The 26191-nt window shown below is 37.0% G+C and overlaps 1 pseudogene across 1 annotated transcript; it reads right to left on the bottom strand.

Moving 5' to 3' along the window:
- Positions 1 to 672: 672 nt before the first annotated feature.
- Positions 673 to 26191, bottom strand: Vmn2r116l-ps18 (vomeronasal 2, receptor 116 like, pseudogene 18; annotated as a pseudogene). Its single transcript, XR_015649603.1, has 6 exons — positions 24006 to 26191; positions 11611 to 11902; positions 10511 to 11311; positions 8733 to 8960; positions 3330 to 3453; positions 673 to 1594 (listed from the first exon to the last, which is right to left on the bottom strand). The product of XR_015649603.1 is annotated as a vomeronasal 2, receptor 116 like, pseudogene 18 (transcript).

The raw sequence follows: 26191 nt of genomic DNA, 5'->3' as shown, positions 1-26191 counted from the left end.
TGTGTCTTTTATGATATACTTAAAGGTGAGTGTTCTTATGTAAAATGCTTAATCCCAACCATCTCTACCCATATTCCACTCTTTCTCTGATGGTTCCTATAATTCTAACACCATAGTAGAAAATTGAAAAGTAGAAAACCGGTGTAAAGTGTTTGCAATATTCTTCTATAGTTTTAAAAATTTATGTAATTTTATTTTGTGTGTGTTGTGTTATTATGTGCATGAATAAATTCGAGCAAATTTGGAGCACAGAAGAGACCACCTGATTCTTTGTAGCTCTTGTTACAGGTGGTTGATAATAGCAGTTTGCAGTGTTGAGTATTGAATCAGTTCCTCTATCAGAAAAGGGTATGGTTTTTATTGCTGAGACATCAATCCATCTTCTGAAATATTATATCAAACTTTTTAAAAGTATTCTTCTCTCTTCTATTTTTATAGAAGAACTCTTCTAACTCTTACAATGGATCAGGATTCTTTTAGCTCTTTCTGGCAAAGAGGACAAATGTAGGTGATTGTGGATGATTATAGGAGACAATGTAGACCTCAGTAGATATGATATTGCTCAGCACAATTATAAAAAGAAACAGTAAAATCATTCCAAAAATAAATAGGTATGGTAATGTTATCTGATATTTTGGTGATTATAAACAAACTATATATGTGCAAGTAAGAATTTATAAAATGTGAGTATGGGAAGATGATTTCTCCCTGATCATTTGAAGAGAATTTTTATCTGGTCTAAGCAGTATTATGTAACATTTGGGAACAAAGATGCAAAGCAGCATCCCTGAACTGGAAGCCAAAATGGAAAAGATCTCAACAGCCACCATGACCTTGCCTTTGGTGCTATGGTAAACAGGAAGGAAAGTGACCCAGACACTGCAGACCACCAGCATGCTGAATGTTATAGACTTGGCTTCATTGAAGGTACTAGGCAGGTTTCTGGAAAGAAAAGCCAATGTAAAGCTCACAAAGGCCAGGCAGGCCAGGTATCCCAGGACACAGTAAAAAGCAGTGACTGAACCCTTGTTGCAAACAATGATGGTGTGATCATACTCTGATTGAGCATCAATGTCCACAAAAGGAGGAGAGACTCCTAATCAGAATGCACAGGCAATAACTTCGATGAGAGTGCAGATGGGAATGATGTAGTTAGGTACTCGTGAAACAAGAAAATATTTCATCATTCTTTGAGGGGCTGTGACTTTGAATGCCAGAATGACAGTAACTGTTTTGGCTAACACTGTGGAAATAGCCACTGTGAATGCAACTCCAAATGTGATTTGTTGCAGGATGCATGTGGCCGAGTTTGGATGGCCAATGAAGAGCAAGGGGCAAAGGAAACAAAAAATGAGTGAGATGAGCAAGATGTAGGTGAGAGTGCTGTTATTGGCCTTAACAATGGGAGTATGGCGGTGCTTCAGAAAGATGCCAAGAACCAGAGCTGTGAATGCAGAGAAGACCAAGGCCATTAAAGAAAGTGACATCCCTAGGGGGTCTTCATAAGTGAGAAAGATAAGAGCTTTGTGAATGCAGTGATTCTTCCCCATGTTGGCATATTGGTCCTCTGGGCACAGGATACACATCTCCACATCTAATGGAATAATTAAGGTATTATTAGTGTAGCTTCAGCCATTTTACTATCAGCATATTTCATTTATGTATATACAAGAAGTGTTTTAACATGTGAATCTGCTGAAAATACATTGAAGGTCATTGCTACATAAAATAATTATTTCCATTGTTAATGCTTCTCATTATAGTAAAAAAAAACCACCAATATTTTTGTGTATATTTATATATTGTTGTGATCATTTATCACGGATCTATATGTTTACATGTAAGTGTGTTTACATGTAAAAGTGATAAATGTACTCATGAACATAAGAGCATTTGTGTTTATATAGGTAAGGTATGAGACTGCAAATGAGAAGTTTATATGAATATAATACTAATGTTTGTAACTGCAAAAATAAACAAAAATCATTTCTAGTTTTGACCTCTTTTGACAATAGCAACACCACATTCCTGGCTTTTTCATAAAAAGCAGTAACCCTATCACTAAAGGTAAAAAGCTCTGTAATTCCCATCATCGTGTGTGAAATAAGTCTGATTGCCATTACACTGAATCATTGCATAATTGCAATAAGAGATGATGTGATTCCGAGGTTTGAAGTCTTTTATATAAAGCAATACTTTTACTGACAGTTGTTATCATTAAATTTGTTTCAGGAACTAGGAATTCATCTTGGTTGTGAAGAGAACGTGTTGAGAGTACTTGACTTTGGTTTCCAGCACCAATGTCAGGTGTATCCAAACAGCCTTGCTGAATTATTGTGTACATTTTATTTTATACATATCAGAAAATAACAAGTAGGAGTTGGCTATCTCCTATTATATGTGTCCTGGGGATAAACTAACACCATTATAGTTAGTGGGAAAGGATTTAACTTCTAAGCCAACTTACAGACCATAAATCCTTTAAGGATTTCCATTTAAATAAGTCGGATAGCACACGAAGGAAGCGAATAAATGCATGCCAGGAAGTTATATCAAATTCATCCTGACTAGATAGTTATTTGACAAATATGGGCTATGTAAGTGCCAATATCATTTGAAAATTGTGCCTAATTCCTTTTAGAACAAAACAATTTTAATGTATGCTATTGTGGGAAAATATTAACTAAGGACTATTTATACTAGTATTTAAGAAAGGAGTCCTAATATTTACATATCATGTGCCAACAGTGATTCTCAATTTTCTACATTTCAAATATCACTGAGCATGAGAAAAAAAAGAATGTCTTTTTATTATACAAAATCTCCTATCTCCTACTTAACAGTTTTTCATAATATTACAAATTATTATTTGTCCTCTTCATGAGTCTTACAGAGGAGTTGGATTTGGTTCCCTCTAGTCACATGCCTAATTCTGTCCTCCATGTGCTTCTGTACTTGATAGTTGCGCATACACTTATGTAAGGGTATATACACCAAAACAATATAAATAAATCATTAAAAGATTCATGATCTACATATATTTTTATAGAGGATAAATCACTAGAACGGGTCCTTTCTAGAACACACTAACACAAGTTTTCTTATCAAAACTGTTTGAAAATATTGTATCTACTATAAATTTTCAATGAGCCAAATATATATGACAAGTTAATTTTAATAAGGACTTTTTAAATTATTATACTCCTATAATTTTTAACTTAGGAAACTCATATATTTTTTAATGTTTCATTTTAAACTATGTCAGCATTCCCATATGGGTGTAAGATGATAATCAATTTGAGGAACTTATCCCTGCAGGAAATACAAACTTGTCTCATTAGAAATTTCATTTTCTGGGCAGGGATTGCAATCAAAACAGCAGGTTGACATTTCTTTCTTCCTGAATTTTCTAAATCCTGGACCACAATCAGCACTGCACACAGAGGTCGGCATCTAAAGAAAAATAGACATATCCTGCTATCAGGACTTTTGATTACCCCTTCAAAAATTATATTATATTAGCATGTGATATTAATATGCTTATTTTATATACAAAGTTACCAGTTTCACTTAGCGCATTGTCTGATGAAAAACATCAATATATGACATCAGTATATGGAAAAATAAGGGAAAGTTGAATTGTTTCCCATCAACTTGTAATTCAGAAAGAAGAGTTCACAGCATCCTGTTTGCAAATAGTGCAGGTACTGCAAGGTGGTTATGTCATTTAATTCCTGTATCCTTAACAAAAAGTACAGCATAAAGGCACAAAGGTCCTAATAGAAAATTATTTCCATAAGACTAGCCTGTCATCATACCTGTGAAGCTCATTTTAAATTGATAATTGAGTAGGAACGTGGAGGTTATTGGGAGCAGCGTTCCTTGTACGCAGTGGTACCTTAGAAATCATGCAGAACAAGCCAGTATGATGAATTCCATGAGTGACTATGTTTCAGTTGCATTATACAGACCCGTGCCTTGTCCTCCCTTGAGTGTTACCCATGAGCCACTTCAACCTTTTCCTCCTCACTTTGCTTATAGTTAGTGTTAGATAAGAACAACATAGAAGCAAATTTCAAGTAAATAACATTCAAAAATGGGGAATAACAACTCAAATACCAGATAACCAAAATAACCTCAACTACATTAAGACTGAAAACTAAAACAAACTGAATGGAAAGAGAAAAAGAACTGCATAGGAAGAGGGCCCTTGTTTGTGTGATGAGGAGTTGCTGACTTTCTGTATAGTGAACTGAGTGTTTCCTGAAGTGAACAAGCTTTATGCAACCTGAAAATAGGGTGAAAATTTAGGTTGCTTAAAATTAATTGAGGTATTTCTTAAATTAGGGAAATCTTGGCATTACAATGAATCTTGTGATGGGTGTCCATATGCTGCATTGGAATTTTGCTGATTTCTCCATGCTGAATTTGCATCCTTTGTTTCATGTAAGTTTGATGTGGCCATCACTGAGTCTATTATTTACAGTCTCTCGTCATGTTCTCCAGAAATGTGATTAAGCACTACTCTTCTTGTTGTTTTCTCGTTGTTGTTATTGTTGTTGTTGTTGTTGTTGTTGTTGTTGTCGTTGTTGTTGTTGTTGTTGTTGTTGTTGAAACAGGGTCTCACTGTGTAGTATTAGTAGATCTCAACTTTCTATAGATCTGGGCAGATCTTTCTATTCATCTTTTTTTTCTATTTCTGTATTTAATTTTTTCTTACTTGTTTTCACCGTTAATAAGGTTTTAAAGACTATTTTGTGGATTAGTTAAGAAAATCCATTTCCTTATCTGTATGGTGCTCATTTCAATTAAAGAGTATCCATTTCAGCCCTGTTTTAATTAGATGAAATAGGAAAGGCAGACTAGCCTTGAGTGGAGAGAGACTATCCTGATTTTTGAATCACACCATGTAGATTAATGACATGTGCCACTACAAAACCTTGATCTAATTTCTAGTTTAATAGAAATTCTTTGATTCTCCTATCCATTTACTGCAATGCCATCAATATGTTTCCTGAAGAAAACTTTATTATGGCAACATATATTCTCTTAGATTGTCAGTTTTTGTTTGTTCTCATTTTTGAAATTCTCACTGCATCTTAGACTTTGTTAAGAGATGTTCTGCATATTTTTGTGTAATGTAATACTATCCATATCTTTATTTTGTGATGTATTACACTTAAAGTATACACTTGTGTCAAACCTCGTGGCATAAAGTAAATTTGTCCCACCTGAAGTTGCTTGTATTATAAATACAAGATGGAAACAATGGAGGAGGAGGATGCAAATCCCAATGGACTATGTCGATTTCACCCACAATCACTTACTTATTACTAAAAATTATACATAAATTATAATTTAGTTTTTATTTAAATATTTGATTTTTTCTAATACTTATTTTTCCATCAAGCATTCAAGTAGTATTTATATGTAATTTTGACCTCTTGGGTTCAACTTACTTTTAAATATGATGGAATTCTTTTGATGTCTTTCATAGTGATCCCTAATTAGTCATGATTTATTGTAATTATGTTCCTCTTGAAATTTCTTCTATCTCCTTTTTCATACAGCATTAATACACTAGATTGGCAGTTATGTCTCTAAATGTTTTAAATACATATTTCTTAATTCTCCTCCTTTAAGAATAGGCACGGTGTGTTACAATCCAAGTAACAAGAATTGCAAAAGGTGGGACACATGTATCTCCCTGAGAAGGGAATATAGAAGAGACATCATAGGTGAATGGGTTTGGGAATGAATTGGACTGCAGAGGAATGAGAACAAAAAAAGGACAAAGAAACAGATGGTTTGGAGAGGGCTCTAAGATTGGGGTGGTATCTCCGAGTCAAGCTAGGTTTGTAGGTTAATCGAACCTCCCAAAAATCTATGAGGAAGACCCTGTTAGGTCTCTGAGCAAAGCAGGATGTGGAGCCTGTAATGGCAATCTCCAATAACTAGGCAAGATTTCCACTGTTGGGATTCAGACAACACCCCATCCACAAAACCTTCAACCTACAATTTACCCTTCATAAAGATGGAGGGTGAGAAAAACTAGCAGAAGTTTGGGGGATAGTTAACCAATGAGTGGGCCAGCTTTAGAACCTTGCCATGAGAGAAAGGCCACCACTGATGCTGGTAATAATATTTTGTTACATTTGCAGGCAAGAGCCTAGCATAACCATCTTCAGAGAGAATTTACCCAGCAATTGATGGAAACAGATTGAGAGAAATACCCAAACAATGGGCAAAGTTTGAGGAATCCTGGATAAGAGAGAAAAGAAGGATTGTATAAACCAGAGTGATCAAGGACACAAGAAAACCTACATAAAAAACTTACCTGGGGTCCTAAGGGTTCACAGAGACTGAACCACTTATTGCAAATGATGCATGGGAGTAACAGAGGTCTTCTGAATATATACAACATTTGTGAAACTCAGTCATTACATGGTAGCAGGTTCTTTGCTTGACTCTGTTGTCAGACTTCAGGAAACTTTATTCCTACTGGGCTGCCACCACTGTCCTCATTAGGAGAACATGAAATTATGCTTTGTTATTATACAACATGATATGCCAAACATATTGTTATCTGAGGGGTGAGGGCTCCCCTTTTATGAAGAAGGAAGAAGTATTGGATGGAAAGGAGAGGATGGAATGACTACGAATAGATTAGGAAGTGTAAACTTGTGTCCAGATATAAAGTTAATAAATGAATAAATTAATTAACTACTTTCATTTTAAAATGAATGATGCTGGAGGAACCTGCTGTTATCCAGAGACTGACTTTCTACGACACAAGGTTCTCTCCTGTTGCTTTCATATCCTCCTTTTTTGAATAGCAAATTTTAAGTCAAATATGTCAAGGACTACTTCATTTTGAAAGTTAATTATTTGCTATTTACCTGCTTCTACTTGTCAAATGCCTATATAATTTATTCACCATTTAGACATAGAGTATTTCCTTCCTTGTAGTATCCCCAAAGTTTTTAAAAGTGATCTTTTAATCACAAGTGCTTGGTCATTTTCATTTTTCCTTGTTCTTTAATCTTTGATGTGGTTTGAATTTCCTAAATCTTGTGTCTTGTCTTCAACTCTTGACACCCTGTCCTCAACTTGGAATACTCATTTTGTGAGTCTTTTAACTAAGATATTAATTTGTTTTATTTTGCTTTTCTGTTATATATTTTTGCTTGAAATTCTTTCATTATTTTATACCTCTGGAAGTTCTCTGTCACATACACAATCAATGTCCTATTGTAAAATGTGTTCATGCTTTCATTGTATTCTCCCATATGGGGTTACAGCCCTCTTTCATTTTTTTTCATGTTCTAATTTCATTCTTTGATTCTTTGATTAGCATAACATTGAATATTCTTTCCCTTAAGTTCATGACTGTAAACATTGAAATCATATTTCCCTGAGATTTTCATGATTTCATTTATTCATCTCCATATTGGGATTATGATATATGTGAATAGAACACTGGTTGCATTTTTAAAAATCTACAGATTTCTACTGGATGTGTTTGAAGGCTCAAGTGAGGTTGTTTAGAACACACAGAAGATTACAATACTATCTTCTAAATGGATATGTAGCTCTGGAACTACACTTTTAGTTCTTACATTTGTTTCACTTTGCATTACATTCTTAATCACATTGAGAAAAACAGCAATTAAAATTTCACACTGTCTCAGCAACCTGGGAATCACTTCATATCAAGCCTGAAGACACTTACCCAATGTTTTGTTTTGTTTTTTTCTAGGGCTGGGGGCATGGTGGAATATGACACATTAAAACCAAGCACATCCTAATTCACACCTATAAAATCCTATTATGCATATGAAATATACCATTTTCAAATTTCCTCAAAAGGCGAATTTTTATTACTACCAATGTCTCCCCATATTTGAGAAGGAAACTATGCATATCCTTGTTTGGTCGAATGATTTGTGCACGTGGGGCCAAAATGTTTCCTTTAGTCATCATTAAATCTTCCAAGATAGGAATCAGGACTACAAACATGGATCAGCTCTCAACAACAATTGCTACCAGTAAAGAGAACCCAAATTTGATTTCCAGTACCCACTGTGTGGCATGGAGCTCTTGCAAGTACTCTGAGATTCAAATAACTCTTCACTCATCCATATATACCATACATGATGGTGTTACATGCATCTATATAATACATGCAGAACAAATTCCATACCCATATTTTTAAAACTGAAAAAAACAAAATATAGTTCATAAAGTATCTAAAAGTGTCATAAAAATGTTACTGTATGGTTAGCTAGAGATGTTGGAAATTTAGGACTAGTTGATCAATGGGCTTAAAATTACAAATTAAAAAACAATGTTGAATTTACTCTATCCTTACAATGAACAAGAGCCTTTAAACATCTTTTGATGAGGTTCATCAAAAGAATAAGAATAGTACCAATAGAATATTGCTAACTTTACAAGAAATAATATGAAACTGTTCTCAAAAACAGTTTAAGTTAATATTGAAGGAAAGAAACAAGCTCTGATCTGATACAAATACATTACATGCACTATAGAAATCCTAAATTAGCTGTTAAACACTCATCTGAAAAAGAATGAAAATAAGAAACATAGTTTATGAGGTTAGAAATTGGTCTCTCGCACGACAATGAACTTCATTTTATCACATTCAAGGAAGGTTGGATGCACATGCTTGACAGTGTAATTTAAATGAGTCCATTTTGGCAAAAACCCACCTGTGTACTTCCTCTTGCCCACTCTATCATATCTCCAGATAAATGTAACTGTTGACCATTTATAAAATAGGGACTAAATAGTCCTATTTTCACTTTAAATTCAAGTCCCTGTGGAAAATTCCAAATGTAGAAAATGTCATATATTTCTTGCTGTTTGTCTCTTTGATTCATATTTATTCTGTCTCCAACAGGATTAGTGAAGTGGATCTTGCTCAAAGAGGAACCCAGCTGAAAGACAGGCAACATACTATAGAGTATATGTTCTTGCTTAAGGTAAGAAAATGTATCCTTATACCATCTTAAAGGCAACTTTGTTGACAGTATGCAGGTGAAAAATATCTCAGTGAAAGCAAAGAAATAAATAAAATAATGTTTCTGTTATTTAATTTTCTAAGAAGAAATTACCACACAACCACAAACATGCATGTGAACAAACATATATTTGCAATGTGAAAATACAGTTACATTAAAAAGGGAGAGACTTGCATCTTTATAGAGATGCACACATAGCCAGAGCATACAGTTATTTACACAAATATACACATATATGCCCAAATACACATGAATATACAGATACACACTAAAACAGAATATGCATTAAAATAGTCAAACAGATGCAAAAACACACAAAACAAATACCCAGGTGAACACACATAAAACCAAATACCCAGGTGAACACACATAAACCCACATGGAAACACATGTTCAGAAGAATATACATAGGTAGACATACACATATGCTGACACCCACACAGAGCCTGGCATTGTCACAAAGACAAATCTATGCTCTCATACAAGAACACACTGGCAAAGCAAAAGCCTTATACATAACTGAAAGAACATTCAAAAAACCACACTAAACATACAGACACATGAAGAAACATGCATGATAAATAAACACAGGAATATATTCTTATACAAAATAAAAAGTAGGGAAAGCAATGGAAAAACAGACAATTACATGTTAATGACCATAAACCAACATATATAGGCAAATACACAAAGAACACAGATAGATAGATAGATAGATAGATAGATAGATAGATAGATAGATAGATAGATAGATAGATGGATGGATGGATGGATGGATGGATGGATGGATGGATGGATGGATGGATGGGTGGGTGGGTGGATGGATGGGTGGGTGGATGGATGGATGGATGGATGGATGCCCATATCAATGTTTGGACAAATGGACAGATAGACCGACTGGTAGACAGATAGATATACACATAATATAAAGGAAGAGATTGACATAAATATAGATATACATACATATATACCGTGAGAAATATACGTACACACACATGAGCACACAGGAATGGAGTAAATTGAATCCTTGCATTATTCTCTGTGTAAATACTCTCAGAGCACCAAGTGATAACGCTCACCTACATTGGGAACAGCATAAATTGAGATCTCTAGTTAAAACAATATACTACAGTGATAACTACATATGTAACAATTAATGAACAAAGATCCATTATTGAGTGGGTTCATTAGGAAGGACTGGATATGTTTTCAGTATTAAAACCTATGTGACAACAATCAGGTAATCAATAACATATCACAACGTTACAGTGACAAATTATGCCGTCTACTACCTTCTTTTTACATTAGAGGTATATACCAACATCTAGATTTACACGATCAGTAGGAAAAATATTCATGAATCACTCTATGTTAGAAAATATTTCCTAGCACACTTGGTTTGGGCATGGAAATGACTATTATAGACATTGATAAAAGGAATTATTAAATAATGTAAGAAGCACTACCTTATTGCAGACATAATTTTGTACTTTTCCTTTGGCAATGTGTGGATTATGCATGATTTGCAAAGTCATCTCATGAAATACATGGGCAACAGAATACACAGCATTGTATATGTCATAACTTCCTTCGGTAAAGGTCATTTCAAAAGTATGCGCCATTAGCCATTCCAGTGAGTGATTAGATGAACAGTTCTTGAGTGCCTTACATTTAGATGCTGAGACTTCACAGTTAAAGTACATCCATTCCAGCTTTGCCAGATTTTCATCTGAGGATGTGACAGGGTTCAATGTCTGGACAAAATTTTTAAAACCAGAAATCTCACGATGGTGGTGTCCAAAAGAAAATAAACCATACAAATTGTCTTTTTTACTAGGAGTGACATCCCACCGTGTGGTGGTGATCCATAATTTCTGTAGACCTAGAGATTCCCACATTCTAAAACTCACAGCTAAAGTACTGCCTGTGTCGCCATAAATGATAGCAACATTTGTAGATGATGTCACGATTTAGTTGTAATACACTTCAGCTCTTGACATGTATAAATCCATATCGACTGGGATCATGATGACAAAAGCAAAGCAGACTGTATTACTTTCCATCTCTCTTTTCAAATATGAGAGAAATTGGATACTTTGATCATTGTCTGAGATGGCCAACCCTATCCAGTTCCAACTGAAATGTATTATAAAAGACACCAGGGCAAGGGCTAGAGATGTATCATCAGAGGACATCTGATATAGATAGGGAAAGTTTTCATGATCGTGCAGGGCAGGATGGAAAGGTCCATAAGTCAGATGAAAGAACTAGAACACAGGAAGCAGCATGAGATACAATGTATTCCTAAGAACTTACAAACACTTTTTTCAGGAGATTTATAGAAATCCCAGATAGCTATTTTTTCTTCCCTCATCACTATATCATACAAGAACATATGAAAGCTCCATCAAGCCTCGAAAGAGTAACTATGAACTACATAGATTGACTCAGGCCTAGAAAGATTATGAGGGGTCCAAGTGATACCCGATTTCATGAATTTCCACCCAGTCCCTAATACACAAGTACACACACAGACACACACAGACATACACAGACACACACTTACCTGCTGATATATGAAGTAGCTTAAGATTGTATAAAGTAACAGAGTTGTTGCCCAGTTTCCTCCTGTAAGTGCCACTACACACAGGAGGTTATCCTCACAGGAATAATTAGGGAAAATTTTATAGTTATTTAAACTATCATAAATGAGATTTTTAAATTTGGATTTCCAGTTACAACTTGGTATTGAAATGTCCATTGTTAGAGACATATTTGGCAAAAGATCCGGGTTCCTGTTGATTTCATTTATGAAAAATGCCAAGACAAGAGCTTGCTTGTGGTTTTCAGTGAGTGTTCTGTAAAAAGTTACAGTGTTTATAAAGACAGCAATTTACAAATATCATTTTCAGTCCATAAAAGGACAATCCTGAACTCGATTGTATTGCCCTCACCCCCCTAACAGTTGAAATGAGCTGTGTGATGAGGTTGAGATGACAAAAGGAGCCGGAAGCTCATAAAATCTTGATATGTTCATGATAGGTCATGTCCAGTAAATGAGATGTACTATTATCATGTTCTCACTGAGAGAGTTTTTAGTCTCTTGTTTTTGATTATTTGTTAAGAATATAAATGAATTATCAAATACTTGATCAAACAGTAAAAGTGGTCACATATTCATTTGAAATCAGTGAGAAATAAGTAAAAATACATTGGATATGTTTGTGCCTTGAGTTTATGGTATTTTTGTGTAAAAGTGAGGGTATTGGCTAAAGCAGTAAAGTCTTCTGTGGCAAAAATTGTCTCATGTCATTAAAATTCATTTTCATTAGGACCAATATATTTAGCATATCCCCACATATCATCCTTATCTTAAATGTTCTTTCTAAAATCCAGTTGCAATGGAATAATTCTGCTTTGTGTTTATGTTTAGGAAAAGAATAATATCTCATATCTATTCAGAATATTTCAAAACATCTGACTGTTGAATATCAAACACATTACTTCATTATTAATTTTCTTTTTTTTGTTTTTTTTTTGTTTTTTGTTTTTTTTTTATTATTAACTTGAGTATTTCTTATATACATTTCGAGTGTTATTCCCTTTCCCAGTTTCCGGGCAAACATCACCCTCCCCCCTCCCCTTTCTTATCGGTTTTCCCCTCCCCACCCTCCTCCCATTTTCCCCCTCCCCCCAACAGTCTAGTTCACTGGGGGTTCAGTCTTAGCAGGACCCAGGGCTTCCCCTTCCACTGGTGCTCTTACTAGGATATTCATTGCTACCTATGAGATCAGAGTCCAGGGTCAGTCCATGTATAGTCTTTAGGTAGTGGCTTAGTCCCTGGAAGCTCTGGTTGCTTGGCATTGTTGTACATATGGGGTCTCGAGCCCCTTCAAGCTCTTCCAATTCTTTCTCTGATTCCTTCAACAGGGTCCTATTCTCAGTTCAGTGGTTTGCTGCTGGTATTCGCCTCTGTATTTGCTGTATTCTGGCTGTGTCTCTCAGGAGCGATCTACATCCGGCTCCTGTCGGTCTGCACTTCTTTGCTTCATCCATCTTGTCTAATTGGATGGCTGTATATGCATGGGCCACATGTGGGGCAGATTCTGAATGGGTGTTCCTTCAGTCTCTGTTTTAATCTTTGCCTCTCTCTTCCCTGCCAAGGGTATTCTTGTTCCCCTTTTAAAGAAGGAGTGAACCATTCACATTTTGATCATCTGTCTTGAGTTTCATTTGTTCTAGGCATTTAGGGTAATTCAAGCATTTGGGCTAATAGCCACTTATCAGTGAGTGCATACCATGTATGTCTTTCTGTGTTTGGGTTAGCTCACTCAGGATGATATTTTCCAGTTCCAGCCATTTGCCTATGAATTTCATAAAGTCGTTGTTTTTGATAGCTGAGTAATATACCATTGTGTAGATGTACCACATTTTCTGTATCCATTCCTCTGTTGAAGGGCATCTGGGTTCTTTACAGCTTCTGGCTATTATAAATAAGGCTGCAATGAACATAGTGGAGCACGTGTCTTTTTTATATGTTGGGGCATCTTTTGGGAATATGCCCAAGAGAGGTATAGCTGGATCCTCAGGCAGTTCAATGTCCAATTTTCTGAGGATCCTCCAGACTGATTTCCAGAATGGTTGTACCAGTTTGCAATACCACCAACAATGGAGGAGTGTTCCTCTTTCTCCACATCCTCGCCAGCATCTGTTATCCCTTGAGTTTTTGATCTTAGCCATTCTCACTGGTGTGAGGTGAAATCTCAGGGTTGTTTTGATTTGCATTTCCCTTATGACTAAAGAGGTTGAACATTTGTTTAGGTGTTTCTCCGCCATTCCGCATTCCTCAGCTGTGAATTCTTTGTTTAGCTCTGAGCCCCATTTTTTAATAGGGATATTTGTTTCCCTGTGGTCTAACGTCTTGAGTTCTTTGTATATTTTGGATATAAGGCCTCTATCTGTTGTAGGATTGGTAAAGATCTTTTCTCAATCTGTTGGTTGCCGTTTTGTCCTAACCACAGTGTCCTTTACCTTACAGAAGCTTTACAGTTTTATGAGATCCCATTTGTCAATTCTTGATCTTAGAGCATAAGCCATTGGTGTTTTGTTCAGGAAATTTTTTCCAGTGCCCATGTGTTCCAGATGCTTCCCTAGTTTTTCTTCTACTAGTTTGAGTGTGTCTGCTTTGATGTGGAGGTCCTTGATCCACTTGGACTTAAGCTTTGTACAGGGTGATAAGCATGGATCGATCTGCATTCTTCTACATGTTGACCTCCAGTTGAACCAGCACCATTTGCTGAAAATGCTCTTTTTTCCATTGCATGGTTTTGGCTCCTTTGTCAAAAATCAAGTGACCATATGTGTGTGGGTTCATTTCTGGGTCTTCAATTCTATTCCATTGGTCTATCTGTCTGTCTCTGTACCAATACCATGCAGTTTTTATCACTATTGCTCTGTAATACTGCTTGAGTTCAGGGATAGTGATTCCCCCTGAAGTCCTTTCATTGTTGAGGAGAGCTATAGCTATCCTGGGTTTTTTGTTATTCCAGATGAATTTGCAAATTGTTCTGTCTAACTCTTTGAAGAATTGGATTGGTATTTTGATGGGGATTGCATTGAATCTGTAGATTGCTTTTGGTAAAATGGCCATTTTTACTATATTAATCCTGCCAATCCATGAGCATGGGAGATCTTTCCATCTTCTGAGGTCTTCTTCAATTTCCTTCTTCAGTGTCTTGAACTTCTTATTGTACAGATCTTTTACTTGCTTTGTTAAAGTCACTCCGAGGTACTTTATATTATTTGGGTCTATTATGAAGGGTGTCGTTTCCCTAATTTCTTTCTCGGCTTGTTTCTCTTTTGTAGAGAGGAAGGCAACTGATTTATTTGAGTTAATTTTATACCCAGCCACTTTGCTGAAGTTGTTTATCAGCTTTAGTAGTTCTGTGGTGGAACTTTTGGGATCACTTAAATATACTATCATATCATCTGCAAATAGTGATATTTTGACTTCTTCTTTTCCGATCTGTATCCCCTTGACATCCTTTTGTTGTCTGATTGCTCTGGCTAGAACTTCAAGAACTATATTGAATAAGTAGGGAGAGAGTGGGCAGCCTTGTCTAGTCCCTGATTTTAGTGGGATTGCTTCAAGTTTCTCTCCATTTAGTTTAATGTTAGCAACTGGTTTGCTCTATATGGCTTTTACCATGTTCAGGTATGGGCCTTGAATACCTATTCTTTCGAGGACTTTTATCATGAAGGGGTGTTGAATTTTGTCAAATGCTTTCTCAGCATCTAATGAAATGATCATGTGGTTTTGTTCTTTCAGTTCGTTTATATAATGGATCACGTTGGTGGTTTTCCGTATATTAAACCATCCCTGCATGCCTGGGATGAAGCCTACTTGATCATGGTGGATGATTGTTTTGATGTGCTCTTGGATTCGGTTTGCCAGAATTTTGTTGAGTATTTTTGCGTCGATATTCATAAGGGAAATTGGTCTGAAGTTCTCTTTCTTTGTTGGGTCTTTGTGTGGTTTAGGTATAAGAGTAATTGTGGCTTCATAGAAGGTATTCGGTAGTGATCCATCTGTTTCAATTTTGTGGAATAGTTTGGATAATATTGGTATGAGGTCTTCTATGAAGGTTTGATAGAATTCTGCACTAAACCCGTCTGGACCTGGGCTCTTTTTGGTTAGGAGACCTTTAATGACTGCTTCTATTTCCTTAGGAGTTATGGGGTTGTTTAACTGGTTTATCTGTTCCTGATTTAACTTCGGTACCTGGTATCTGTCTAGGAAATTGTCCATTTCCTGAAGATTTTCAAGTTTTGTTGAATATAGGTTTTTGTAGTAAGATCTGATGATTTTTTGAATTTCCTCTGAATCTGTTGTTATGTCTCCCTTTTCATTTCTGATTTTGTTAATTTGGACGCACTCTCTGTGTCCTCTCGTTAGTCTGGCTAAGGGTTTATCTATCTTGTTGATTTTCTCAAAGAACCAACTTTTGGTTCTGTTGATTCTTTCTATGGTCCTTTTTGTTTCTACTTGGTTGATTTCAGCTCTGAGTTTGATTATTTCCTGCCTTCTACTCCTCCTGGGTGTATTTGCTTCTTTTTGTTCTAGATCCTTTAGGTGTGCTGTCAAGCTGCTGACATATGCTCTTTCATGTTTCTTTTTTTTTTTTTTTATTAACTTGAGTATTTCTTATATACATTTCGAGTGTTATTCCCTTTCCCGGTTTCCAGGCAAACATCCCCCTCCCCCCTCCCCTTCCATATGGGTGTTCCCCTCCCAACCCTCCCCCCATTGCCGCCCTCCCCCCATAGACTAGTTCACTGGGGGTTCAGTCTTAGCAGGACCCAGGGCTTCCCCTTCCACTGGTGCACTTACTAGGATATTCATTGCTACCTATGGGGTCAGAGTCCAGGGTCAGTCCATGTATAGTCTTTAGGTAGTGGCTTAGTCCCTGGAAGCTCTGGTTGCTTGGCATTGTTGTACTTTTGGGGTCTCGAGCCCCTTCAAGCTCTTCCAGTTCTTTCTCTGATTCCTTCAATAGGGGACCTATTCTCAGTTCAGTGGTTTGCTGCTGGCATTCGCCTCTATATTTGCTGTATTCTGGCTGTGTCTCTCAGGAGCGATCTACATCCGGCTCCTGTCGGTCTGCACTTCTTTGCTTCATCCATCTTGTCTAATTGGGTGGCTGTATATGTATGGGCCACATGTGGGGCAGGCTCTGAATGGGTGTTCCTTAAGTCTCTGTTTTAATCTTTGCCTCTCCCTTCCCTGCCAAGGGTATTCTTTTTCCTCATTTAAAGAAGGAGTGAAGCATTCACATTTTGATCATCCGTCTTGAGTTTCATTTGTTCTAGGCATCTAGGGTAATTCAAGCATTTGGGCTAATAGCCACTTATCAATGAGTGCATACAATGTATGTCTTTCTGTGATTGGGTTAGCTCACTCAGGATGATATTTTCCAGTTCCAACCATTTGCCTACGAATTTCATAAACTCGTTGTTTTTGATAGCTGAGTAATATTCCATTGTGTAGATGTACCACATTTTCTGTATCCATTCCTCTGTTGAAGGGCATCTGGGTTCTTTCCATTTTCTGGCTATTATAAATAAGGCTGCGATGAACATAGTGGAGCACGTGTCTCTTTTATATGTTGAAGCATCTTTTGGGTATATGCCCAAGAGAGGTATAGCTGGATCCTCAGGCAGTTCAATGTCCAATTTTCGGAGGAACCTCGAGACTGATTTCCAGAATGGTTTTACCAGTCTGCAATCCCACCAACAATGGAGGAGTGTTCCTCTTTCTCCACATCCTCGCCAGCATCTGCTGTCACCTGAGTTTTTGATCTTAGCCAATCGCACTGGTGTGAGGTGAAATCTCAGGGTTGTTTTGATTTGCATTTCCCTTATGACTAAAGATGTTGAACATTTCTTTAGGTGTTTCTCAGCCATTCAGCATTCCTCAGCTGTGAATTCTTTGTTTAGCTCTGAACCCCATTTTTTAATAGGGTTATTTGTTTCCCTGCGGTCTAACTTCTTGAGTTCTTTGTATATTTTGGATATAAGGCCTCTATCTGTTGTAGGATTGGTAAAGATCTTTTCCCAATCTGTTGGTTGCCGTTTTGTCCTAACCACAGTGTCCTTTGCCTTACAGAAGCTTTGCAGTTTTATGAGATCCCATTTGTCGATTCTTGATCTTAGAGCATAAGCCATTGGTGTTTTGTTCAGGAAATTTTTTCCAGTGCCCATGTGTTCCAGATGCTTCCCTAGTTTTTCTTCTACTAGTTTGAGTGTGTCTGCTTTGATGTGGAGGTCCTTGATCCACTTGGACTTAAGCTTTGTACAGGGTGATAAGCATGGATCGATCTGCATTCTTCTACATGTTGACCTCCAGTTGAACCAGCACCATTTGCTGAAAATGCTATCTTTTTTCCATTGCATGGTTTTGGCTCCTTTGTCAAAAATCAAGTGACCATATGTGTGTGGGTTCATTTCTGGGTCTTCAATTCTATTCCATTGGTCTATCTGTCTGTCTCTGTACCAATACCATGCAGTTTTTATCACTATTGCTCTGTAATACTGCTTGAGTTCAGGGATAGTGATTCCCCCTGAAGTCCTTTTATTGTTGAGGATAGCTTTAGCTATCCTGGGTTTTTTGTTATTCCAGATGAATTTGCAAATTGTTCTGTCTAACTCTTTGAAGAATTGGATTGGTATTTTGATGGGGATTGCATTGAATCTGTAGATTGCTTTTGGTAAAATGGCCATTTTTACTATATTAATCCTACCAATCCATGAGCATGGGAGATGTTTCCATCTTCTGAGGTCTTCTTCAATTTCTTTCCTCAGTGTCTTGAAGTTCTTATTGTACAGATCTTTTACTTGCTTGGTTAAAGTCACACCGAGGTACTTTATATTATTTGGGTCTATTATGAAGGGTGTCATTTCCCTAATTTCTTTCTCGGCTTGTTTCCTTTTGTATAGAGGAAGGCAACTGATTTATTTGAGTTAATTTTATACCCAGCCACTTTGCTGAAGTTGTTTATCAGCTTTAGTAGTTCTCTGGTGGAACTTTTGGGATCACTTAAATATACTATCATGTCATCTGCAAATAGTGATATTTTGACCTCTTCTTTTCCGATCTGTATCCCTTTGATCTCCTTTTGTTGTCTGATTGCTCTGGCTAGAACTTCAAGAACTATATTGAATAAGTAGGGAGAGAGTGGGCAGCCTTGTCTAGTCCCTGATTTTAGTGGGATTGCTTCAAGTTTCTCTCCATTAGTTTAATGTTAGCAACTGGTTTGCTGTATATGGCTTTTACTATGTTTAGGTATGGGCCTTGAATTCCTATTCTTTCCAGGACTTTTATCATGAAGGGGTGTTGAATTTTGTCAAATGCTTTCTCAGCATCTAATGAAATGATCATGTGGTTCTGTTCTTTCAGTTTGTTTATATAATGGATCACGTTGATGGTTTTCCGTATATTAAACCATCCCTGCATGCCTGGGATGAAGCCTACTTGATCATGGTGGATGATTGTTTTGATGTGCTCTTGAATTCGGTTTGCCAGAATTTTATTGAGTATTTTTGCGTCGATATTCATAAGGGAAATTGGTCTGAAGTTCTCTTTCTTTGTTGTGTCTTTGTGTGGTTTAGGTATAAGAGTAATTGTGGCTTCGTAGAAGGAATTCGGTAGGGCTCCATCTGTTTCAATTTTGTGGAATAGTTTGGATAATATTGGTATGAGGTCTTCTATGAAGGTTTGATAGAATTCTGCACTAAACCCGTCTGGACCTGGGCTCTTTTTGGTTGGGAGACTTTTAATGACTGCTTCTATTTCCTTAGGAGTTATGGGGTTGTTTAACTGGTTTATCTGTTCCTGATTTAACTTCGATGCCTGGTATCTGTCTAGGAAATTGTCCATTTCCTGAACATTTTCAAATTTTGTTGAATATAGGTTTTTATAGTAAGATCTGATGATTTTTTGAATTTCCTCCGAATCTGTAGTTATGTCTCCCTTTTCATTTCTGATTTTGTTAATTTGGACACACTCTCTGTGTCCTCTCGTTAGTCTGGCTAAGGGTTTATCTATCTTGTTGATTTTCTCAAAGAACCAACTTTTGGTTCTGTTGATTCTTTCTATGGTCCTTTTTGTTTCTACTTGGTTGATTTCAGCTCTGAGTTTGATTATTTCCTGCCTTCTACTCCTCCTGGGTGTATTTGCTTCTTTTTGTTCTAGAGCTTTTAGGTGTGCTGTCAAGCTGCTGACATATGCTCTTTCCTGTTTCTTTCTGCAGGCACTCAGCGCTATGAGTTTTCCTCTTAGCACAGCTTTCATTGTGTCCTATAAGTTTGAGTATGTTGTATCTTCATTTTCATTAAATTCTAAAAAGTTTTTAATTTCTTTCTTTATTTCTTCCTTGACCAGGTTATCATTGAGTAGAGCATTCTTCAATTTCCACGTATATGTGGGCATTCTTCCCTTATTGTTATTGAAGACCAGTTTTAGGCCGTGGTGGTCCGATAGCATGCATGGGATTATTTCTATCTTTCTGTACCTGTTGAGGCCCGTTTTTTGACCAATTATATGGTCAATTTTGGAGAAAGTACCATGAGGAGCTGAGAAGAAGGTATATCCTTTTGCTTTAGGATAGAATGTTCTATAAATATCCGTTAGGTCCATTTGGCTCATGACTTCTCTTAGTCTGTCTACATCTCTGTTTAATTTCTGTTTCCATGATCTGTCCATTGATGAGAGTGGGGTGTTGAAATCTCCCACTATTATTGTGTGAGGTCCAATGTGTGTTTTGAGCTTTAGTAAGGTTTCTTTTACATATGTAGGTGCCCTTGTATTTGGGGCATAGATATTTAGGATTGAGAGTTCATCTTGGTGGATTTTACCTTTGATGAATATGTAGTGTCCTTCCTTATCTTTTTTGATGAATTTTAGTTGAAAATTGATTTTATTTGATATTGGAATGGCTACTCCAGCTTGCTTCTTCTGACCATTTGCTTGGAAAGTTGTTTTCCAGCCTTTCACTCTGAGGTAGTGTCTGTCTTTGTCTCTGAGGTGTATTTCCTGTAGGCAGCAGAATGCAGGGTCCTCGTTGCATATCCAGTTTGTTAATCTATTTCTTTTTATTGGGGAGTTGAGGCCATTGATGTTGAGAGATATTAAGGAATAGTGGTTATTGCTTCCCGTTATATTCATATTTGGATATGAGGTTATATTTGTGTGCTTTCATTCTCTTTGTTTTGTTGCCAAGATGATTAGTTTCTTGCTTCTTCTAGGGTATAACTTGCTTCCTTATGTTGGGCTTTACCATTTATTATCCTTTGTAGTGCCGGATTTGTAGAAAGATATTGTGTAAATTTGGTTTTGTCATGAAATATCTTGGTTTCTCCATCTATGTTAATTGAGAGTTTTGCAGGATACAGTAACCTGGGCTGGCATTTGTGTTCTCTTAGGGTCTGTATGACATCAGTTCAGGATCTTCTGGCCTTCATAGTTTCTGGCAAGAAGTCTGGTGTGATTCTGATAGGTCTGCCTTTATATGTTACTTGACCTTTTTCCCTTACTGTTTTAATATTCTTTCTTTATTTTGTGCATTTGGTGTTTTGACTATTATGTGACGGGAGGTGATTCTTTTCTGGTCCAATCTTTTGGAGTTCTGTAGGCATCTTGTATGCCTATGGGTATCTCTTTTTTTAGGTTAGGGAAGTTTTCTTCTATGATTTTGTTGAAGATATTTACTGGTCCTTTGCGCTGGGAGTCTTCACTCTCTTCTATACCTATTATCCTTAGGTTTGATCTTCTCATTGAGTCCTGGATTTCCTGTATGTTTTGGACCAGTAGCTTTTTCCGCTTTACATTATCGTTGACAGTTGAGTCAATGATTTCTATGGAATCTTCTGCTCCTGAGATTCTCTCTTCCATCTCTTGAATTCTGTTGGTGAGGCTTGTATCTACAGCTCCTTGTCTCTTCTTTTAGTTTTCTATATCCAGGGTTGTTTCCATGTGTTCTTTCTTGATTGCTTCTATTTCCATTTTTAATTCCTTCAACTGTTTGATTGTGTTTTCCTGGAATTCTTTCAGGGATTTTTGCGATTCCTCTCTGTAGGCTTCTACTTGTTTATTAATGTTTTCCTGTGTTTCCCTAAGTGTGTTCATGTCTTTCTTGAAGTCCTCCAGCATCATGATCAAATATGATTTTGAAACTAGATCTTGCTTTTCTGGTGTGTTTGGATATTCCATGTTTGTTTTGGTGGGAGAATTGGGCTCCGATGATGGCATGTAGTCTTTGTTTCTGTTGCTTGGGTTCCTGTGCTTGCCTCTCTCCATCAGATTATCTCTAGTGTTACTTTGTTCTGCTATTTCTGACAGTGGCTAGACTGTCCTATAAGCCTGTGTGTCAGGAGTGCTGTAGACCTGTTTTCCTCTCTTTCAGTCAGTTATGGGGACAGAGTGTTCTGCTTTCGGGCGTGTAGTTTTTCCTCTCTACAGGTCTTCAGCTGTTCCTGTGGGCCTGTGTCTTGAGTTCATCAGGCAGCTTTCTTGCAGCAGACAGGTTGGTCTTACCTGTGGTCCCGAGGCTCAAGTTTGCTCGCGGGGTGCTGCCCAAGGGCTCTCTGTGGCGACAGCAACCAGGAAGACCTGTGCTGCCCCTTCCAGGAGCTTCAGTGCACCAGGGTTCCAGATGGCCTTTGGTGTTTTCCTCTGGCGTCCGAGATGTATGTACAGAGAGCAGTCTCTTCTGGTTTCCCAGGCTTGTCTGCCTCTCTGAAGGTTCAGCTCTCCCTCCCACGGGATTTGAGTGCAGAGAACTGTTTATCAGGTCTGTTTCCCTCAGGTTCCGGCGGGGTCTCAGGCAGGGGTCCTGCCGCTCCTGGGCCCTCCCCCACGGGAGCCCAGAGGCCTTATACAGTTTCCTCTTGGGCCAGGGATGTGGGCAGGGGTGGGCAGTGTTGGTGGTCTCTTCCGCTCTGCAGCCTCAGGAGTGCCCACCTGATCAGGCGGTGAGGTGTCTTTCCCACAGGGTCTGGGAGCAGAGAGCTGCTGCAGGCCCGGGATCCGCGGGCGTTGGACCTCCGGCAAACACAGGACGTGCCTGGTCCTAGATGAACTCTGCCTCTGTGTGTCCCGATCTCACCAGGCAGCTCTCTTGCAGCAGACAAGTTGGTCTTACCTGTGGTCCCGAGGCTCAAGTTTGCTCGCGGGGTGCTGCCCAAGCCATTATTAATTTTCACTAGGAGTTAAATATCTGTATTCCAATTAGAAATTTTACACCTTTTTGCAAAAACAATTCTTTTTAGAATATTCTTTTTGGATACACAAAAAGGATGTCTTTAAAAATTTCACTAACACACAACAAAAATTTGAGACTTGTACAAATCAAATACTAAATCCTGTACATTGAACATTAAGAAACATAAAGTACTTGAGTGATCATAGTGTCTTTGTGGTCTAAAATACTGTGTCTGAAAAAGACGCTCATAATATCAAAATACTCATAGTGTCCACACTGGTAAAATATGCAAGTATATTTCTAAGAGTAATGAAAAAGAGACATAAAGTGCTAAATATTGAAAGTGTCAGACTAAATAACAGAGAGGTAAAAAGGGAAGTCATATGCACCTTAAATAATGGCAAAGATGAGCTAGTAGGTAACTGTTCTATCCTTATTCTCTAATATTGCCAACAATCATATGCCACAGTTATTACCCAGTATAGTAACAAAGGAAGAAACTAGCCACTGCCTTTAGTAATAATATCACTTTTAAAAAAAATGCAAACATTTTTATAATCAGTACATTTCTTCTTTATTCTAAAGAGAGAGGGAAGAACTGGAATTTATAAGACCTGAAAGCCAGTGAATTTATATAGACCATACTATGAAGTTCACAGCACTCTTACATCAATTCTTGATGCAGCTTCAGTACGTAAGTGGGGACACATGGAGAAAATTTAAGAAAGTAACTGAGTGTCTATATGAAAGTTCTGCACAGCTAGGTGTGTCTCCAACATTGGTGGCCCCAGCACAAACACTAGAAGTAGCCCACTGATGGAAGAAACATCAGTTGATTCTGGGCATTTGCATAAAACACATAAAATAAAGTCATAAAATTATCTTTCAATGAGATAGTATTGTGCTACTGTGCTATGGAAACTGTCTAGGAGAAGGACATGTATGCTTGATAATAGCTGAAAGTTGTTTTATTACTCAGCTTAAATTCTGGTAAGTGGGAGGCAGGCTGAAAAAAAACACTGTCAATTTAAAGTGGTCATAAAGCATTAAGTCTGTAATAGAATTTGGAGTTCTTTCTTATTTTGCAGATTAATAACAGAGTACAAGAGTACAAGAGACCCATAGGATGACTTTGCTCCTCAAACTCAATAGACTCAGGAAATATTCATGATCACATATACATGGAAAATATAAAAACACTTACTGTGTATTCAAAAGAGGTTTGAAATTATCTTTCTCCACAGGCCCTTTTGTTGGTAGAATCAAGAAGATACAGCCTGTTTCTGAGTTTCCATCCTTGTCTCTATTCTGCTTTATTCTCCAAGAGCAGGTGGGATAATTGAAACCAGCCACATGAAGTGGAATGTTCAAGAGCAAGAAGAATAAAATCAAAGTGAACATAGTTTTCCTTCCCTGAGCCTGGGCAGAATGGTTTGTGAAGTGGCACACAGATTAGCAAATCAAACAGATACCCATATATCCCCATGTACTTTTATCACTGTGGCCAAGGGAGATGCTACATCTGCATTTCTGTTTCCTTTTTTAGAGCTGTTTCCTCACCCCTGGAGCAATCTTTGATACTATCTCCTGGGGATGTTCATCTGATGTCCATTGTTCATGTGATAAACTTAGTTGATAAATATAGATGAGGGAGTTGTAGCTACATGAATGACATCACACATGTTTGTCCCAGGAAATTTAAGTCCCTGGAAAGATTCCACTTTGTGAAATTTGGTCTCAGGATTGCCTCAAATTCTGTTTATGTGAACACTTGAAATAATTATCAGTGGATTTTTGTAGTTGATCCACTTTCAGGAAGGACTCATAGAGTCTGAGGTCATGGTTACACACTGAACATTGTGTCACAAATCCCATGTCAGGGAAAATCAGCCTCATGTTTAGAGCATTGTGATCCATTGAGAATATATTATGGGCAACGTACAGCATTGCCACACACAGAATATCTAAACAAAAACTGTGCTTACATTGTCTTGGGAATTAAAACATCATGACTAATCCAGAAATGTCCTGAATAATAGTAGATGTTGCTTTTAAAATATTTAAAAAACTCCATAGAGACTGTTAAACTTTTGTGCCTCATTTCAAATACTACATAAGACCGAGCACTCTTGTTTCCCCATTATTTTTAAAGAAAAACTAAGCTTAATATTTGAGTTCTAAAACATGATTTCCAATTTGACCCTCAGTTCTCACAGATGAATACCTCATTTTGACAAGTTTCTTCTACTTTATCATTTATTTTCTCCATTGATTTTGCTAATTTTACATTCCAGTAGTCACCATGAAGAAGTCTTACAATTAGTATTTTAGAAGCACATAGTAAGTGGAAAGTAAACCTTTGTTTAATGAGTAAACTCTTCTTATACAGTTTTCATAGCCAAGTGGGAGAGTATACTGATAATTGTGGTCTGATGCGTGTTTCTGGATATGGGCTGCAGAGAAAGCAGCCCAAATATAAGCAATTCTTTCTTGTATGTTGTGACATGTATTATTTAGCATTTATGATGAGGCAGGGCTTGTTTCCTTTCTAGATTTTGTTGTACATTTAAATAACAACATTTTATGTGTGCATGAACCAGAACTCCTGTCCTAGGTAGCAAATGTACAGACTCAGAGAGATGTGAGATGTAGAAATTTCCATAGGAAGGATAGGCACATTCATATTTCATGAGTACAAGTAAAATTGTCAAGAGTCCACATTCAGTATTGTATTCAGTTTCATCTGTGTGAAATGATTATTTCATTTTAAATTAATACATTTTATTATGTATTTATGTATGTATTTATTATGTATTATTTATTATTTATTATGTATGTATTCACATGTATGTTTAATGTACTTTGCCAGTTTTTTTCCCATTTGAAACCCACATCTATTGCTCATCTTGCTACTCATTTCATTCCTCATTTCAAACAGCCATTCTCTTACCTTATGACCTTTTTGTTTTGATTATGAGACAAGGGTCATACTTTATTGTGTATTTTTCCAAACTGGCTTCACATGGCACCCCATCCCGAGTGGGTTACCCACTTGCTTCATGTAAAAATGTGTGAATATGCACACACATACATACGTGCATACATTTATTAACTTTTATATATGAAATCTTCCCTGCCTCTCAAGGATAAAGCTTACGTGATCAAGGAAGTTGATATTTTTATTTGTTCTTGGGTTCACTTTGCAAATATTTTATTGAGTATATTTGTACCAAGGCTGATAAGAGAAGTCATTCTATAAATCTCCATCTTGGTTAGTTCTTTTTATATCTTGAATATCATGGTGACTGTAGCCTCATAATCTGAACTGGGCAATGTTTATTCAGTTTCTATTATATGGGACAATATGGGAATAATAAAATTATAATTTTG

Source organism: Rattus norvegicus, chromosome 1 (assembly GCF_021556685.1).
Source record: "Rattus norvegicus strain SHRSP/BbbUtx chromosome 1, alternate assembly SHRSP_T2T, whole genome shotgun sequence".
In the NCBI taxonomy this organism is placed as follows: domain Eukaryota; kingdom Metazoa; phylum Chordata; class Mammalia; order Rodentia; family Muridae; genus Rattus; species Rattus norvegicus.
This window is presented reverse-complemented; position numbering and strand designations above follow the sequence as displayed.